Source organism: Vanessa tameamea, chromosome 9 (assembly GCF_037043105.1).
Source record: "Vanessa tameamea isolate UH-Manoa-2023 chromosome 9, ilVanTame1 primary haplotype, whole genome shotgun sequence".
NCBI classification, from domain to species: domain Eukaryota; kingdom Metazoa; phylum Arthropoda; class Insecta; order Lepidoptera; family Nymphalidae; genus Vanessa; species Vanessa tameamea.
The window spans coordinates 4092824-4108758 of NC_087317.1; the positions used below are offsets into that span (position 1 = coordinate 4092824).

The 15935-nt window shown below is 30.8% G+C and overlaps 2 protein-coding genes across 3 annotated transcripts in view; both read right to left on the reverse strand.

Moving 5' to 3' along the window:
- Positions 1–15935, reverse strand: part of LOC113394195 (uncharacterized) — a 104756-nt gene that overhangs the window by 67559 nt on the left and 21262 nt on the right. The window contains exon 2 of one of the 2 annotated variants that reach the window (XM_026631421.2): positions 3474–3511. The exons of the other annotated variant lie outside the window; for it this stretch is intronic. The gene's annotated coding sequence lies outside the window, so the exon portion shown is untranslated. The remainder of the gene's footprint in view (positions 1–3473; positions 3512–15935) is intronic. 2 annotated transcript variants of the gene reach the window in all.
- LOC113394189 (mitochondrial glycine transporter-like) overlaps positions 1–15935 on the reverse strand; it is a 132727-nt gene that overhangs the window by 62964 nt on the left and 53828 nt on the right. The gene's annotated exons all lie outside the window — the stretch shown is intronic.

A 15935-nucleotide genomic window follows, 5' to 3' on the forward strand; every position in this document is an offset into this window, starting at 1 on the left:
TGCGCACCATTTGATAATTGTTTTTTTTTTGGTTAATCTTATGGTATCAGTTACTTATTTTGTTGTGCAATAAAATGTAAGATATTGATTGACACCATATTGAAAGTTTTGTTTGTTCTTTGTAAAGTACCAGAGCCAATGAGCAAAAGGAAGACAATTAGAATACCCATTAGTTTGGTCTTTCCAAAATACATGTTATTTCTGGAACTGTTGTTTGTTTCAAATTAACTATGATTTATAGTTTAAATATAGAGCTAAGCTTCTATTTTACTGGCTATTTAATTGAAAAAAGCTTTGTTAAAGTTAGTATATTTAGCGTTTTAGCTTATATTGTCATTGTATTTAAAAGTATTTCCAAAATTTTAGCTTAATGGATATTATGCTTATGGTCGAATGGTTGGTTTCAATCAAGACCCAAATATGATAACAGATGAACTCACATAAATGCTTATAAAAAATATTTTACATTCAGATGTGACAGTTTGATAAACAAAATTCTATATCTACGGAAGTGATCAATACTTTTCTTTAATTAAATTGAAATAATTAAAAAATTAATTGATATTAAACTTTCACATAATTACAACTCGCGTTAGATACATCCGGAATAATAACTTTGATTTCGCATCTTCGAACTACTTAATCAATTTCTAATGTTAATTACAATACGTACATATGACAACATAACGCTGAAATAAAGAAAAAAGAAAGGAATAATTAATTTATTAGATATAAGCAATTTTTCACAATATTAGAGTCCAATTAAGATATGTATAACTATCAGCATTGAATTTTTAATTCTTGTTTAGTTACTATTGACACTTTGTACTGATTATTATGTCATTTGGTATAGATTAAGATCTTACGTAGAGTTCTGACGTACTGTCAAATACTAGGCCAAAAGTCTACCTAATACCTAATCAGGACATTCAGATTTAGACATAATCAATTTTACTACTTTTAATAATTCTTGTATTCCTTACATGCGTTTTTAATTGAGGCTATATCGCTCGATAAAATAAATAAAGTTTAAATACACACACATAGAAAAACTCAGGCACGATAAAAATAACCGATATCAAAACTATCGAAAATATGTAAAACCCGTCCACGGAGATTGGATTATTATTTTGTTATAATATGCCTTATTAATATAATAAATAAATATGTATAGCAATGCAATACTTATTTTAATTTTATTCAATCACTATTGTCAGTAATTATATTATTTATTACTATTAAGAATCTTGAAAACTGTAAACATCAGTCATAAAAGTGACATAGGTTAATTGATATTTTATCGTTTACTAAGCAATAAATATCACATTCGGTTAGTTAAATATGACATACAAAGAATCACTAACAGGTCAGTTCAAAATTATAAACGTATTCTTATTCTAATTATTTAAACTGTTATAAAAAGTCTAAGTGAAAAATGTTCTCTAAAAAACAAAAATTTTACTTACAATTTCTCATATAAATAATGTTTCAGTATAGAATAAGGAAAATATAGAACAAAAATGTATGGTAAAATGTTGTTATGAAAATAGAACAGAAAAAGTTTTGAATTAAAGTAGAAAAAACTTACTGAAAGTATCCAATTCAGTTATATCGGTCGCCACTGTGAGGAAAATTAACTTATTCATAGTATCGCGTCAATCAATGCATTAACTAATTAATAAATTAAAGCGCTTCGAATGAGATGTTTTTTATTACTTAAAACAGGATAATGTCTTTAAAATAAATATTTAATTGCAAACTTCTTAGTGAATAATGTAATAGATTGGTTTATTTGATATAATTTTCAAATAAATTTATTTACGTACATTATACATAGATATTTTTTCATCTGAATTTAAAGTCCTTTCAATAATTGAATATAATGTAAATTTTATTTAATTTATAAAACCGATTGAACGATCAATTTGACATAACTAAGCCAACTAAAGACAATTCACACGAAATTTACATTCCATGAATCGCTATAACTTTTCACAAACTTACAGCATCTGATCTTGTCTGTAATTTTGTTTCGCCGTATGTAGGTAAAGTGCATCACGATACATGGGAAAGGAGCTGCCTTAGACATTAGTAACAGACTTATCTACTTTAAGTCTACACAGACTCTAGACAGAACAAGCGTAGTAAAAACGATCGTGTCGTGGGAATTTAAGAGATGTAATCTTGTTCATTCCAACATTTAATGTTTTTTTTTTTTTATGTTAGAGGTGGCAAACGAGCAGGCGGCTCACCTGATGGAAAGTGACTACCACCGGCCATGGACATCTGCAACACCGGGGGCCTTGCAGGTGCGTTGCCGGCCTTTCAGGAAGGAGTACGCTCTTTTCTTGAAGGTTCCCAAGTCGTATCGGTTCGGAAAAACCGCCGGCGAAAGCCGGTTCCACAGAGTAGTTGTGCGAGGCAGAAAATGTCTTAAAAATCGCGCTGTTGTGGATTTACAAAGGAATGTTCCAATTTGTACCCGGGGTAAGAAAATAAAGTTGTATCGGCAGGAGAGGATATCTGGGTCTCGGTAAGAAAGAACAAGGCCGGCTTCGCCGTCTCAAGGTGACAGTGAACGGTGTTTAAGTTGGAGTTGAGCTCCCTTATGTTGCATAAGTCCACAGTGTGGGTGGTAGAGGTTGCCTTATGACGCCTGCTCCGCTTGCCCCGAACAGTGGCGAGCGCAAAATCCCCCCCCCCCAGAATTCGGAGGGCAGCCTGGGCATTCCTGCTCAGGTGGTGTACATCCTGAGCATGGATGCCCAGAGAGGGATTCTCCACCGCAGTCGCTGATGGTACCCTCCTGGGGTAATGTAACCAAATTCTGCACAACCATCATGTTTGGGGGGGATAGGGCCTCCGGGACTCTCACATACCAGACGAAACGCGGTAGCATAGCTACCACTTTACGCCGATTTTAAGTGAGAGAGTGGTACTTCCCCGGGCGTGCCGGCCTATTCGTATGCGACCCGAAGGTATGCAGTGTGGCACTACCACATAAAGGTAATATAATTAGTTACTTATAAAATTATTATTATTAAAAGTAGAACGTAATAAAAATAGTAAAAAACAGTCATTCTATATATGTTAAACTAATTTAGATTACGTGTTCAAAGGAAATAGAGATTCCATAAAAAAAGCAAAAGTCGTAGTTCTAAATTTTTTTTTCTTTAATTTCATGGTATGTATTTTATTTATCTTTTATTTGCTAACTTTTTTATCACTAAGCTACACTTTCTATGGTTGTCTCCATTGGTTGTACAGCCATTGTTGACAGGTAATTCTCATTGGGCCTTTGACATCGATTAAAGAAAATTAAAAAAATATATCTTAAATATTCTTATCGATAATTAATTTTTTATTAAATTGTTTTTATGCATCATACGTCATTTCACAATTTAAGGTAATTTCATTTTAAGTCACTAGTCTGCGCTTCCTCTAAGTATTTTGTATGTAGGTAAAGTACTCACGCTTCTATCCTTCACCACTTCCAAGTTTATCGCCCAATCTGAAACAGATAACAACACTTAACTACAGCCGTTAAAACACGAACCAATTCATTTTGAGATGGAGGAGGATGAAAGCTTACAATCGTGTTATTTCTACAATATGTCGTTAGATAGCAGAACTTACATACGTAATGATAGAATGATTAAGACGGGAAGAGGCTTGAATATACTTTTATTAAAAAAGAAGTTTAAAGAAAATATTTTGACATATCATTCGGATTTTAATCTCATACTACTTAATAACTAAGACTAATTACTATGCTTTCAGTATTAAAAGGAAAAAAATAAAGAGACGATACTTTTCAAACATTGTTGCAGAAGGATGTTGAATAAAAATATACTCAATATTCTTGAAGCTTTTTATTCTTAATTAACAAATACTTTGAGACACGTATTGTTCCGCCATGACAGTTTCTTTTTTTCAGAAAGATAGAATAATAAATACGTCATCATATTTTTGTCTCATCTATTGCATTGTCTACGATATGTTTCATTTCGTTTCCGACAGTCACCAAATTGATGTCGCGGTCACTTAGCTATTTTCTTAGTAGTAAAACTAAAACGATAAATAATCTAAAATAATGCAATTCGTCACTTCAACTTTCGTTTAGTTTATCGTTTTTTAGCATTCATTTATGTTATTTGTATCGTCGGTAATCGAATTAGATTAAATTTCACGTCTATTGCCTGTCAAAGTGTTTTTTTTTTTTTTTAAGTAATTGTAGATTATTTTCTCCAACGAAAATACACAATCTAGGTATCCGAGAAAGCCTTAGAATCGAAAGTTAATTATATAAAAAGTCCTAATATCAGTAAATTGGCAGCGAACCGCAATTACTGACAACACTTGATGCGTATCCGATGCTGTAAGGTAGCATTAAAATGAGGCTAGTAGTCTAGAATTATTACACTCTGTGCGGTCTACATCCGAGTGTAGGAATAGAGATTCGTGTGTGTTTTTTTTTCTATTGTTTTCATACAAAGATCTGAGTTTTACATCCTAAATTTTAACTACAGTAGTACAGATCTTTTTTCAATTGTTGCTTGTTGTTTCAATGTTAAATATGTTATTTTAGTATAATCTTTATATGATGTATCAAATTACACTAATTAAATATATATAGAATATGCAGTGCAATTAAATGCAACTAAATTATTTAATTTAAAAAGTTATTTCTCCGATTTAACTACTGATTTAAAAAAAATATGTGAAAAAAATATTTATTTTCAATCACAAAATACATGCTTTGTATTAGCTTCATTGCGTATCGAACAATTCAATATGTAAACAAAATATCTAAATAAAAACAATTTTAACCGACGATTCAGATAACAAGAACATATACCATTGAGCTGACTTGGTGATCGACCAGGTGACCTCTCTAGTTTCAATACATTTACTTTGGTTTAACGAGTTCATACATTACAAATTTATATTTAAAGAATGGTATAGGATATAGCAAATTCATGAAAATGATATTATGTTTCTGTGTGTAATTTATTTGTATATTGTCTATAGTTATAGTGCCACCGTCATGTATTTCTGATTTGCCTAAGGTTCACGAGAGCCTTCAGGCATTACGTAAAATTGTGTAGTCGGAGCCAATGCCGTCTCTCACTGGACATAATTTTACGAGCTATATTTTTTTTAAACAAATAAATAAAAGAGCAATGAATACACATCATAATGATTACGTAGAAAGAGTATTTATTACATAAAACTTTTATTTCGACTAATATTATGGCTGAGTAATTTACTCAACTTCGAATTTGACTGAGAAAAAAGGGAGGTTCTCATTCAAATAAGAAATTTGTGAAAAGAAAGAAAGAAAAGAAACATGTGGTAGGGATTTGTGCAAGTCTATCTATCAGGGTAGGTATCAGCTAATAATCACTTATGTAATTTAATTACAGGCTCATGGGATTATTATAATGTCTCTGACGGAACATGAACTCATGGCTGGCGGTACATTTATAGTGTGCGAAATGGTTTCAAACTGCCTGTCTATTGGTGGAAGTGATCACTTATGATAAACATTTACCCAACTGCCTTTAAAAAAAAGTACGTTCTTGATTACAAGATCTAATTTTAAATGAATTCTGTGGATACGTAATTGACGGTTACGTGGTAAGACCTAGATTAAGATTAGCATAATGAGATATTTAATGTCAGAAAAATGTGGGAATACCCTTCCATGAGAACGTATCATGTCAAATAACCCACGACCTATCATGATGATGAGATACAAGATAAATATATAATATCGATAAAAATCTTTTTAAGAACCATAGAAATGTGATGAAATTATAAAAAAAAATGAAATAAAAATACAGATTAATAAAACAGTGAGCCAAAAATATTTTGTTTAAATAATTTCAATGGATTTATTATATTCGAAACAATTGGATAGGTTTGAATTAAACTTAGAATCAATGTTACTTATATCTTGACACGATATGAAATTATATAATTTACGTAGTTATGGAAAAACCACAGAGTATGTATAGTCAAGAATCACACTGCTGTGAAATTACTAAAAAAAAACGCACCCCTCATATTATTATTAGCTATACCGGTTTCACTTAGACTATTTGTCTAGGAATGCTCGACAGGTTTCGTAACACGTCGCCGACGTAATTTCGACGCATCCGTTCGATGGTGATGGGCACGATACTCTTCGCTAAACATATCAACCATTCCTCGACAAATAATATTAGCGAAGACGGAATTACAAAAACAATAATATGGGTACTCATGTACAGCTCGTTTAGTAGTATGTGTGAGATAAGATCGGATATTGAGCACTGAGCATTCGGTGGAGAGTGAGCTTTCTTTGATCGACTGAACATCGAGTGTATAATCAATTTGTAAAGTTAAAGGAAGTTATTAAAATTAAATAAGATTCATTAATCATACTCTTAAACAGCTATAATTTGTAGTGTTAAAAATAGTAACCGGTCCATGAAAAATGGTTCTCAGCATCTGACTGATGTATCCGGTGGATAGGGTGGGCGAAAGTACTTCTCACGATACAGTTTGGTTGTTTTTATTAACACTCCGTTTCACTCGCGGGGCGAAGGCATGCCCCAGTCATACGTTTTTGCTTACTATTGCTTAATTAATAAACTCAGAATGTGTCTTTTAAAATTCGTTATTATCGTGGCAGCAGCGCTGGTACAGTGAAATTTTCTGTTTGGATTATTTTACAGGTCAAGACAGGGTGAATCTTAACCGAAAGTGACGAAACTTCTCAGTGTTATACGGATTCACCATGCTGGTGCCGGGTCCATCGTATGATAGAGAGGAAAACTCCGAGCAGTGCCCAGGACTTACGACCTAGGTGTGGGATCAAGGAGGTCCCCTTTGCAATGCACATCAACGCTCGCTTTTACTGCTCGTGTAGCCCTCCCCACTTGATAAATTTGGTGGGAACCTGTTAGCGCAGCTTTGGATATTCGTTCCAAGATAGAACTTACTGCAGATCTCCACAAGACAAGGTCTATTAGGAGGTTGTACTTTCATTGTATATTAATGAACCACATAGTCATTTTTGGCTAGCTTATATTTTGATCGTTCGTAATATTTATACATTTAATAGTATATACTTTTTCGTGTATTTTAATATAAATTTTGTCTTATTTTGTTTAAGATTTTCACAAATGAGTAAATCATACTAGCGACAAAGATACATAAAGTACACATACATACATATAGTACATATAGTGTATATAAGATACTTTAGCCGTTTATAAACATAATTATAATTTCAATGTCAGAAATTTGTACTGGCCATTGTATTTTCTTAACATCTACCTTAAAAACCACATCTCCTTCCTGCGTTCAAGGAAAAACTTAAACGTATAATTTAAAGATAATCTTAAACAGAAATTAAAAACATAAAACTAAGATTTTGAGATATGTAACGAGTAGTAACCAATAGGTTTATCTTATATTATTATTACTTTAGCAATCTTTAATGTAACTACAGGAGCAAGGGACATAGCATCTGAGTTCCCAAGGCTGGTAGCGCTTGGTAAGGAAGGATTAAAATATTTTTAGGCGAAAATGTGTAGTGACGACCACTTATCATCATTGGCCAAAATATGTTACAAAAAAGACGTTGTAATTCAACATTGCACATGTTCCCCTTTACTTCTATGAGCTTTCAATTTTAATAATCTAAGTAAACTAAATTGTACATATAAAGTAACATGTCTAAGCCTATTATCGACGAGATCTTAACGTCCCTTAATAATGGTTTAAAATATATTGCATTAAAGATAAACATTAAATTGATGACACAAAATGTATGGATATTGAATTCCTGGTCCATTAAAGAATTATAAATTCTAATTTCATATATCGATCCACGCGCGACGCGTCAAGAAGTAATTGGTAGGAATCAAACAAGAAATATAACTATATTATAAAGTAAATTGTGGAATGTGACACTGACGTATTACGATTAAGGCTGGTTTAATAAATCTCCTGACTATAAAGGCATACTAGAACTATGAAATATATTAAAAATCCACGACAGACAAATGTTAAAATTAGACGTTTCTTTTAAAAAAAATTAAATATTTTAAGTATACGAAAACTGTTCGATGCACAGTGAATTTGACGCTGTTTAAGCCAGGACAATTCTGCTCTTATCTAGATATATGGTTACCGTAATCATAAGTCAACGTAGCACTCGTTTGTAAAATATGTGTATAGATCTATTCACTAACGAAGCCGCGCCCCTCCACTCCCCTCTACGTTTAATAATCGGCATTCATTAATATTGTGTGACTCTCGTGCATACAAGATTAGTTTATATAACGTAAGAAAAAAGACAGCAAAAAATAAAACTAATTAGATTATATTTCTTTGGATAGTAATTTAAAGTGGGGGGCGAATATAATACTGTACTGATGATGATTATCATTGCATTGGGTTCAGTGTAACTCGAAAGCGATCACATCATAATTTCACACGTATTGAAAAAAAAAGAATGCAAGAAAGTTTTTAATTATTTTTAGGAAAGTTCGAAGTAAAAGATTTACTTATATGTAATTCTAATAAATCTTAGCATAACTTTTGTATTCCTCGGTTTATAATACTTTATAAGAATTACAAAGCAGCCTATTGGCTATGCAATTGAAAATCTACCTCTTGATAGATATATCAACCAATATATTGCAGCTCCATGATAAAGAAAACCGTAGTCTGAAGACAAGTCAAGTATTCAGAAAAGCATAACCGGGAAATTTTATAATTTGTGACTCTACTATCAACATGTGCAACCTGATCGATTTCGGTCACACCACCAATCTCAAGGAAAACCAGCCACTACACAGGACATACTACAGTGCACAAATGTGTGCACAAAATCAGGTACACTGTCTATTTCCTCTCTCTTATAATCTGATGGAAAGGAAATCCGACACGACAGTCGCAAGACCATCGGCTTTACGTGCTATCCGGGGTATGGAAGTTCACACTTCCAACTTTCAGACTCCAGGCTATTACTGAGAATTTTTCGACAAAAAACGCCCAATATTTTTTTATTGGCCTAATTTGGGATTCGAAACCAGAACCTCGAAATCTGTGGCCCTATCACGAAACCAACGAGTCAGCATAACAAGATGTAAATAAATTGGAAATACAATGAAAAGAATATTATTATCTCCTGTTCAAACAGATATTTGTAGAATGCTATTTCTTTTAGTTTTGTATCCAAAACCAACATTGTAACGAGGGTTATTTTAATAATAAAAGAGTACCAAAGTTGGAGACGCCGCCTTTAAAAATGTTCGGAAAATACCCGGGGCTATTATCTTCACAATTACAAAGTCACATCGCGTTCATAATTTTCACAGACGCATATAAATATCTAAGGATATGAATACATTACTAAAATGTCAATTAATAATTTGGTCGTTAATCGGAATAGGTTTATATTTATATTCAATTTTTACGTTACCAAATGGTAAAATACCAAATTCAATAACTCATAACATATATATTATAATATAATAACTTTTGCAGATTCATGTAACAAGCTTAATTCGTTGTAAATAAATCTACCACCGGTTAGGAATGTAGATTTTCTATCAAGAAAAACCGGAAAAAATCTCTAAAGTTATTCTTATTCTCAAATGAAATACATAATCAAATAACTAAAACAATATTAAGAATTTCATTAATTGAATAGTGGTTTCTGATGATACCTCTAATCTCTGTCTTTCTTTCTCGGCCTTCATGTTATCTTTTAAAAACAGCTTTTATGAAATCAGTTGAATATTCATTTTAAAGGTGCTAATGAGAAAAAATCCACTTAAATATATACACGTTAAGTCTATGACTTTTTAATACTTTCTGAACAGCTAAAAATTAAAGTAAAATCACCTTTTATCACATCTATAATATATCAATAATACTTTGGTAACATCATTTAACAAGATTCTGCCGCGAAGAACGGTAAACTTACTCGTAATGTAATAACTCACTTCGTATCTCACTCTTGAAACTGATTTAAGGTGATAGGATATTCGATCCTTTTATCTTTAACTGTCATGTATATTAGAGTGAATGTCGCATATCTCCATCTGACATACCACGATCTTTTTCTGCGGTAAACTTAGAATTTATACTTACAGAATAGCTCTACAGACAAGAATCTCAGTAGTTCGTCTTTTACATCTAACAATCATTATTTGAACATCGGGAATTGTCGTATACGGTGAATCAAAAATGTAAGCTAATTTCAAGGCACAATATCAAGAAAATAAAATTATTTTATTTGATAAATAAGATATAGAAAGATCCTTATTTTATTTTTCAAAATGTATTTTTTTTATGATATAGGTAGGCGGATGAGCAAATAGGCCACTTGATGTTAAGTGGTCACCACCGCCCATAGACAATCGCGCTATCAGAAATATTAACCATTTCTCACACCGCCAATGCGCCACCAACCTTGGGAACTAAGATGTTATGTCCCTTGTGCCTGTAGTTACACTGGCTCACTCACCCCTCAAACCGGAACACAATAGGTACTGCTGTTTAGCGGTAGAAGATCTGATGAGTGGGTGGTACCTACCCAGACGGGCTAGCACAAAGCCCTACCACCAAGAAATAATGTAATCGATTTTGCTATATTTGGTAGCTCTCAGTAACTTTTCATTCTTATCACTCCGTAAAATTGATAAATTCACACATCACAGTTACATTGGCAAAATAATCCTTTCAAGAAATCTGAGAAACACTCAGAAGCCATTAAGAAAATAATTTCCTTAGTGGCAAATGTTCTTTTGATCTTACCGATACACGTGAGAAACTCGTCATGTAAAATAGCATGCTACTTCTAGCTTATAGTTTCATCGTTAATTGGCTTACTTGACTCTCTGTTACGAAATTCAACACTTTATTTAAATACTCAATTATTTAAAAAAAGATAAACTATTTGAGTAACATCCTTGCACTTGTGTGTACAACACTTTATCTTATTATAGCCTATGACAGCGTAAAGGCGTGGTCATATGGTATATTTTTTACCTTATTAGATATAAACTAGTCAGACATACGAGTTACAATTACTAGCTTAAAGTGGAAGAAATTGTGTGATGTGGAACGACAAGGTATGCGTGAAAACATTTTAAAAATAATAATTAATTCATTTAACCACTTTGGTTTTTGTAAACAATATTTATTTATTGTTTTGTTTCATTGCAAAATATAAGTGATCAGGAATATTGACAGTAGAACTCACTCTTAAGAACTTACGGTTCGAAGCTAATTGGCATAGTTGAATTCTTTTAACAGAACCGAAATGGCCTGGTGATTATATTATAATGCTTGTATTTTAATCTTTCACGGGTATGATATTGTCAAATATTGGCATACTGGTATATAATTAATTAAACCTGGACTTGCTGTATTAAATTCTACCAAGTCGTACTGGACAGATACCCTGAGAAATAGAACCACTTGTATTCCAAACTCTTTAATGTCGTTTAAAAACGAAGCATAAAATGTGATAAATCAATTTAAAGTGCTATTTAATTTCGATAAGGTACACTTGAAATACACTTGCATAAAATTTTTGATTGTCATGTATTACAGATAAATACTCGTATGAGAGACAATCTGAGTTGTCGACTTTTCTGGAAAAAAAATGTCAAGTCTGGTTTATGAAGTGTCATGCAAATATTAGCACGGATATTATTTGCATGTATACTAACAATTGTATATAAAATAAAGACTAAGAAGTAAACTTGAGTTTTGCTTTGAAGATTCTCAAATGCAAATGAGGTATTACCGTTAATGTGTTGCCAGACGCAAAAAACATATGCAATGTAGAATTAACGAGCACATACAAGACTTGAATGCCGGTTTTTGCTAAGTAATTTCAAATTGGCTTTGACATCACATGCTCTGTAAATATTAAAAACAGGAATTAACAATTTAAATGATAATCCAATTATCATAATCGTGTTTGCTTTAACTCGTAATAAAATTCTCAAATATGACAGCCTTTTTGTCGGTGTAAACACCGTTCAACACGCAAAACGCTTAAACTGGAACATCCTATACTGTTATATACATATGCATATCTGTTTTATTTATGTTTGTTAAAAGAAATTAGAATTGTTATTTATATGACAGCTGTATATGAATTTTGTGCGAAATAAAGATAAAACGGACTAAATTATCATATGTTTTTTTAAAAACGATTCATATGTAATAGATAACATATTGTTGAAGTTCATCGTCTTATAATTCAAGTTGGTTATTGGAAAAGTTAAAAATCCAAAGGAACAACTACTTTTTTATTAAAAATGACAATTGTTTCTTTTTTCTAAACATATATTCTTTTTATATTTGCAATGTGCAATGCCTAAATATATCACAATGTTGGAAAATATTAAAATAAAAGCAAACTGTTGTGTATAACAAATATTAAAATAAATTACTTTTTGTAAACTTTTTTATACCAAAACACCATTTCTTATTCGACTGATCTAAGTATATTTCTTTTAAAATGACATATTTATCGATTTGACTTGTCCATTTAAAATGTTTGAATCGATAAGATCACATCACCACTGGTATTATAAGTAAGATAAAAGCAGAGCCAGTGGAAAAACTAGTTCCAACGATCTTTGTTTGCAGTTATATATAAAAAAAGTTTTGTTATTTATAGAACGCGATTGTCTTTATAAAAATAGCAACATCGCTTTGATACTGAAGATAAATTATTTACATCTTTATACGGAATTAAATTTAATAAAATATCTGATATATTTACATTATTTGAATATTTTAATTTGATGGTTTATTATTTTCCCGGTTATTAACATGCTATATACTCTATTAAAAAAGGTTCTAAGTCAATAGCGTGATGCGTTCATATGTACATATTCATAATTCTAGGTAATCGGATAATTAATTGCAAGTGACTTTTTTCATCGTTAACAAATATCGATTACATTTATTATTAGATACTAACAGATATAAAAACTTAGTTAAATTGGAACCTTTTTTTGAACTTATTAGGAAATATTTTTAATTAACAAACCAGTTGTAGACATTACTATATTTTATATTCAAAATTATATATACATACATTTTTAATCAACAAGATCGCATTGAGTTATCAATCGAATAATTATCTCTTCTAATATTATAAAGAGATAAAATTTAGTTATTTGTATGTAATTGTCTACTAGGGTATGTAAATCTCGTTACGTAATGCATTTTTATGAGTGGCAATAATTTGAACAAACTAAAAAGAAGTTCCATTTTCGAACGTTATAATTCTAAATAAAAAAAAAATACTAAATATTATATTTTATAAAAAAAAAATCAATTGTCTATGATCTTACGGCAATGTAAAGTATTAAAAATACTATATAAATGTTACGTCAAAGATTTAGTCAACTTTGCAATCGTTATAATATTATGATATGATAATTTTTAATCTATTTACGTAACGTTTACGCATATCTCGGTTTAATCAAACAGATACAGAACTAGCCAATCGATATGTGAACCAGTTGTCTTCCCGTTTGCATAACCGCTTATAACTAACGTGTTGGAATCCGTTCTTCGATCGTAAAATAAACGCATTCGCTATTCTAAAGCCTTGTGATATCACGTGATAATATTATTATAAGAAAATGCAAATTGTCGTCACGTTTATAACAATAACATTGTTGGGAAAGCTTGATAAATATACTTATCATTCGGCTTTTTGTTTATTACCGGTGGTAGTGTTTAATTTGACTATCAATGAGTAAGTGTAATGCTTCTATGTTGAATAAAGGAATTTGAGTTTGAGTTTTTTTGAGTTTATTAATTTAATACAAAAATTTTGAATATTTAAAATTATCTTTAGCAACAGAACTGGCTATTTAACAGGAATTTAAATATGTATTATAAAAAAAATCACGTAAATCTTTTCCTAAAGCGGTACTTTACTCTAATCTGTTTAGGAGTAGGGATAATAGGGATTTAATTTTAGTAGGTTATATTATTGCAAAGAATAAATTATCTTCATTATATCTTGTGTCCAGTAATGAAGCAAGGCATCCTACAACACGCAGTGGAAGAATGTATATCATAACTAATAAACTCTCTAAACCTTCTCCTTGAGAGAGTGTGGTCTTTGCCCTTCACGATGACACATGACTAGGTCTAGAACAAGTTACGTTATATTTGGAAGAAAGCATAATACAACGTTAATATATTCAAAATTCTCATCCAGCATTCTATCCGTATCACTTGACAATATTTGTCATTTAAATGCAATGAAGTGTGAAATGGGTTGATTAGCATCGCTCCATTGTTAACTCGGCAAACGCAAATGTTATTACTTACACGGACCATAGCGCCAACTATTGAATAATTTATTATCTACGTAAAGATTCCTAAGAAATATTAATTTATTATTCATTGAAAACTATTATACGCATATTTTTTAAGATTCTTTAAACTATTCATCGAGTCGGCACTTTCTTTTTATTGATCGTCTACCGTTGATTAATTGAGCAATGTTATTAAGTAAAATATATTCTATTTTTCAAATTGATTAGATTAGTTCAATCATACGGTGATTAATCTTAAATAATAAATAAGTTCAGGAACAAATATCGAGACTTTTCTACCGTGCCGCTCCAGTGGTGTCAGAGTTAGAAGACTACTTAAAATATTATATTTATGACTAGTAACACTGAACTTAAAACTATAATATATCTTAAAATATTAAATGCAATTCTTGTATTTATTTATATTATTCTTTTCGTGTATCTTAGAAACGTCATTAACGATTTGGCTCAAATTATTATTTAAATATAGTATTTAGGTAAGGTTTTTCTATATTATTTTATATTATCTACAGATAATATAAATGAGAAATCATTTTAATAACATACTCGTATTTTATTAAAACGAAGCTCGGTCACCCAGGCTTATAAAAGCGTAATAGAAAAAATAATTTAAACAATATTAAGTTACCTATAATAAAAAAATCTAATTAAAAAAACAACGAAACTGTTAACAGAATTACTAAGAAAAAAAAAGATGATTTACAAACCGTAGAGATTCTCTGATTAGACTCGTGCATAAAACGACTGGCCTGTCATCATTATACGCTGAACTTTTTTCGTATTTTATAGCCTCCATTATGAAATGGATACTAGAAGTTCTATTAAATTATTGTATGAAGTTATTTTTATTTAATCTTATATAAATATAATTCTTCTGTATGTTTGTATGTCAATAAACTTCTCTCAAGCGACTGGACCGATTTTAATGTTTTTTTTTTCTTTTTATGCGTGTTTGATTAGACAGGCGCTGTGGTTCAGATCACAGGTTTTTTTTAGAAACATAATTTTTATTTTTTATCCTACCAAGATGTTTAGCTACCATAACACTTTTGATGTTCTTATAAATATTACAAAATTGAATCTATTTGAACAGTGAGACATACGTATAGATAGTTCAGGGGCTGAAAATTAATATAACGTTACGTTGATGCGAAAAGGTCGTATGTAACAATATGCGTAATTGACAGAACGGCTTAAGAGCTAAATATTGCTTCAAGTTTATTAAAAGTAAGTCTGAATATGTATTATATTTGTTACTTACTATCTTCTTGTTTGTAAAACAAAACCATTAGATTTCCAATTAAATATAATAACCCCGAAGAAGAGGAATAACGACCGAATGTATACAAGTCACATTATTAGATGCATCGTGATTGTCATTTTAATTGAGATATTTTTTTTATATACACGCTTTATGTGTGGTTAGGATTAGCCGTTGCGTAGATACTAGAAACTATTAAGGGATTTTTATAAAAGCAGTTTTTCAATGAAAGTAATTACATATTTTATGTAGAAATATTAAAACAAATTATATTCGTTAAAATACAT